Source organism: Magallana gigas, chromosome 8, assembly GCF_963853765.1.
Source record: "Magallana gigas chromosome 8, xbMagGiga1.1, whole genome shotgun sequence".
NCBI classification, from domain to species: domain Eukaryota; kingdom Metazoa; phylum Mollusca; class Bivalvia; order Ostreida; family Ostreidae; genus Magallana; species Magallana gigas.
In genome coordinates, this window is record NC_088860.1 from 21,604,491 (window position 1) to 21,609,392 (window position 4,902).

Consider the following 4,902-nt stretch of genomic DNA (forward strand, 5'->3'; position numbering starts at 1 on the left):
GATTTATTTTTTAAATTACATGGATTTATGTTTGAATTAAATGTTAATGTTTTTCTATCTTACATCACTACATGCGCACATTTAATAAACTCGGGGAACTACTTTCGTGTTTTTCTGCATGAGCAGACACAGGCTCGCACCGACTGCGTGGCAACGCCAGTTTCCCGCTTATTTACAAACATAGTTTCACACTTGATAAACTAGGTTTTTAGACTGCAAATTAGATTATGATCTATAAGTTACAAATCGTAAATTATAGTTATAACGAAACGATTCATGAACTATTCTTAAATTTACAGGCACGTAGCATCGTTTTTGAAAGTGGGGGGGCCAGACTCATCAAAAAAATCTTGACAAGAAAAAAAAATAATAAAAATAAAAAAAAAATAGAAAAAAAAGGGAAATTTCAACTTTTCAAAAATCTTCAAAATCCTAAACCGGGGGGGGGGGGGTAGTATATTACTTCAATGCTCCCAAAAAAGTGGGGGCCAACTCCATGATAATTCAAATTTTTATCTGTAAATTTTAAAAAATTTGTTGCTGCGAGAAAAAATGGTGTGGGGGGGGGGGGGGGGGGGCAGGCCCCCCCTGGCCCCCCTGATGCTACGTGCCTGTAAAATAGTTTTTATCTTTAAAGCCCGGGCATGGTCACGATTTTGGTCAAATGAAACTATTTTTCCGATTTTAATGTTTACAATGCTTCAGTAAGGCATTTTTAATAGACAAAGTTTGAGTGCTAGAACCATTTTAACACCTGGGAGCTTGGACTTTGGGCATTTGTGTCAAACAGCAATGTGACTGTCTATTTCATTGCTGGCCATTCAACCACTGCTCTTTGAAATTAACAAGATCTGTCTGGCGTTTGAGCTAAAATGTTTCCATTTTAAATGTTGAAGTGAAAATTTCAGTTTTTGACCCGGGTTAAAACGAATGAATAATTAAGGAATAAGGGATCATTCTTTGAGTCTTATGATAATTTCGGTCGGGGCGTGATCAAATCCATGCAGTAAAGCCTGAAGGGCTTTATGATAGATTTGATCACGCCCCGACCGAAATTATCACCTCATAATATTCAAAGAATGATTCCGCAGTTTTTACTTATATTTATATAATTTTAAAGCATCGTACGAATAAATATTTACAAATAAATAAGCAAACCCCACTGGCGCCTTAATTAGGCAACATTTGAAGTTATTGGTTACTGATAGTACAAAATCGATACCTAGTGTTATCACAGGCAACGGACTCTGGAAAATGTAAATATGAAGATATAGATATCAGCGTAAACAAGATTTTTTTTACTGGTATACTGAACCTATGTAAACAAAAACAGTTAATTGCTACAAGATGAAAAGATAACTTTATTATGTTTATTTTTTGTTCTTAAAATTTATCTGTTAGGTCATCTTGGTCTTGATTAACAATGACCTTAATGCATAAAGGTATGAAAACCTTCTGTAATTTATAATTGTGAACACAAAGTATACTAAAAACCAAAGTAGGTAATAAAACAATTATTAATGCCTGACCCCCCCCCCCCCCCAGCGGATTAGGAATTTCATGGAGTGGGAACAATTTTTTTTGGTAGGTTCTCACCCCCCCCCCCCCCCCCCCCACTGGATTAGGATTTCCATGATTTTGGAATAAGGTGGGTTTTTTTTTGGGGGGGGGGGGGGGTTTGCTTGTCAAGATTTCTGATGATTAGTCGATCTATCTAACGAACTGATGTACATTAATGAATTATAAACAGGCACGCATTTTAATAAGATCATTTAAGTAGATGTGAATTTAAATAGATGGATTTCAATTATAATTTATGTTCTTGAGCTGCGAATCAAGAATATACATGTCTCTTATCCATATTCTTTCTTATAAAATATATAATTAAAGAAGTAAAGAAAACTCAGCCACGTTCTCATATTTATGAAGTTCATGATCACTGGTGAGAGACAGCTATATTAATTAACTACTTTCTTATTTCTTCTTCTCTTCTTTTTTCTTTTTCTTTTCTTTTTCTGTAATATGCTGAACATATTGTGTACTTATTATACCATTTATGAATGAATTGTCATTTGTCTTATTGTTTTTAAGCCAAACCCCAACGCGTATATTTACATTAGTTTTTTATTTAAAAAAACTACTCTCATGAGTTTTTTGATAATTATCTGTGCCTTTAAAAAGGGGAACAATACAAATACAACGAGGTATAAATGTACTCATGCAGTCTTCGCAAGCCAACCAGATGCACGAGATGGCTTACACGGAGGTACCGGTCACAGCAGAAAAATTTACCTGCTGACGCGGGTTATATAGAATTTCCCCCTCTTACTTTCTTACCCGCATGAACCACAAAAAAAATCACCATTAACAAGAAATAGTGTATGCCATTGTTTTGTAGAAATGCATATTTATTATCAGATTACTGTTATAATTTTGTTATGTTTCAGACAAAACCGATTGATGTTCATATTGGGGAGTGGTCTTTCTTATCGGATCGACCCAGTTGATATTGGATAGTTTATATTAACACTACGTAAAATCAATGAGCCAGCTGTATGTCCTTCTACATGTATATTGTTGACAATTGATAAATGATGGGTGATTTAGTGATTATTTATTTGTATAAATATAATTTACAATGTATTTATAAGTATGGACGATAAAACGTCTTTTTTGCCGGTTTCCAGGGATGTGATTACATACATTCATATTCTTCTGCAATGCTCCAACTGCAGAATGCTCCAACTGCAGGTATTAACCGTTAAAATTGAAGGAAGATATTTTTCTAGACAAGTGACGTGTTCAGATTTTTGCAATTGGTGACTACTTTTTCGCAGAAGTCAGTCCAACAGTAATGACATGGCAAAGTGTATAGTGAAATATTTACATCCATGACTCCCCATTTTTTTTTTACGGAAATTGATTGTAATTCACAGCTGTATGGAAGCTAACATGACTGAAATCTGCACGATCCAGTTCTAACCAGTTTATCGATCGATCGAAACCTTCAGCAACTTAAGAAAAACCACTGACTGCATGACTGCCAAGCCCGTTTTAACATTAATTTCAATGGAACCATATTTATGGTTACATTGAAATTAATGTTAAAACGGGCTTGGCCATATTTATGGTTACATTGAAATTAATGTTAAAACGGGCTTGGCCCCTGTGACTGCATGCACGAAATAATAATGATGATCTGATGATGTCAGACTCATATAAGACGATTGCATAGCTATTTCTGCTATCTGTTGTATAAAAACAATAATTTAGTTACTTTTGTCTACTTTTTACGATCAATTCATTAATTTGTTAAAAGAAGATGTAAATATACAATAAATGCTTAAGAAGGTAGCGACGATCATTGCAAAAAAAAAAAAAAAAAAAATAGAAAGCATATTGTTAATATGTTGTTTTTTCGTTCTTTTGTATAATTACTGGTTTATTGACCAAATAGTGACGTTGTTGGTAACGTTGCTTGTCATTTTACATGGTGTCAAAGGACCACGGCAATGTCAGCATGTTACTGTCAGCAACTTCAAAGTTTAGATTTGATTTGTATAACAAAGAAGGTTTATTAATTGTTAATACATGTATAAGATATATACGACAAACTTCACCAAAACCAGCTAATTAAAGTCAGCATTTATTGTTCAACTTTCTCAGCATGATATCTTTAAAATTGGCTTAAAATACATATTCTAAGTCTTCTTTATTTGAAGCTTCGTATACATGTATTTCAACCATGGTTGATGCCGATTATATGACAATGTTGTAATGCAAATCAAATTCTCTTATTTAGCTTTATCTGTGCCATCCAAATAGAATCAAATAAACACCTGTTTACTTATAAGAACATTATAACACACGGGATTGTCATATTATGACACTATAAGTTATAGATAATCATCGCCTCCTCACACCGATTCGTTTGTTGTTAATGCGTCCCTGATTGATGATGATGATAATTGCGCGGTGAAGGACCTCCAAGATGACCTCTTCCGGAGTCTTCAGATACACTCGCCCTTTACAGGCACGTGTAGCATCGTTGTTAAAAAAAGGGGGGGGGGGGTTAAATCTTTGTTCTTTTTTTTTATAAAAAGAGGGGGGTTACGTCGTATCTTTTGATCATGATCTATATGCGTTAATCAAATTTTACTATAATTTTATAAAAACTGTCCAGAAAAAGGAGGGGGGGGGGGGGGCAAATTGGGCAGTTGTATTAAAATTCATTTTTTTTTTTTTTTTTTTTTTTTTTTTTTTACATTTTTCTACTACAAGCACCTGACGTTATGATACAGTGTATCATTGGGTTGAGGGTAAATATCTTTTTATTATGAGAAAATTATATATCGTCAGGTACTTGTGTTTTATACATTATCAATGTACTATTTCAGAATATTTTTTTTATACTGAACTAAAAAGTTCAGATCAGAAAAAGGAGAGGTGCAACCTGGTTGAATAAAAATAATTTCTGCATGTGATAAAATTAATTACCCTAGTAAAGAAAATACGAGTAAGATTCTCACTATCATGTGTAAATATAACACGTGACAATGTCATCTCATTGTAGCATTGTGTTTATATTCAAACTGTCTTATTTATCAAATTAATTAAGTTTATATTAAAACTGTATCATCAATAAAAATATACTATCCTCACAACAGGGAAAGTGATTTGTACAAAAGGTTATTAAGTAACATTTTGTGCAAATTGAACCTACAGACAGACTAATAGTATCAGAAAGACTATTTTTATATCTGAATTAGCCTCCTTTGAACCTCCGCTTAAGTTCTATCCATGATGGAAATGTATAACCCTGAAAGTTTACCTAGTAATATCAATCTATTGGTCAAAAATGTGTTCTGAATCAGTTTGAAATTAAACATTTGAAAGCCAAAA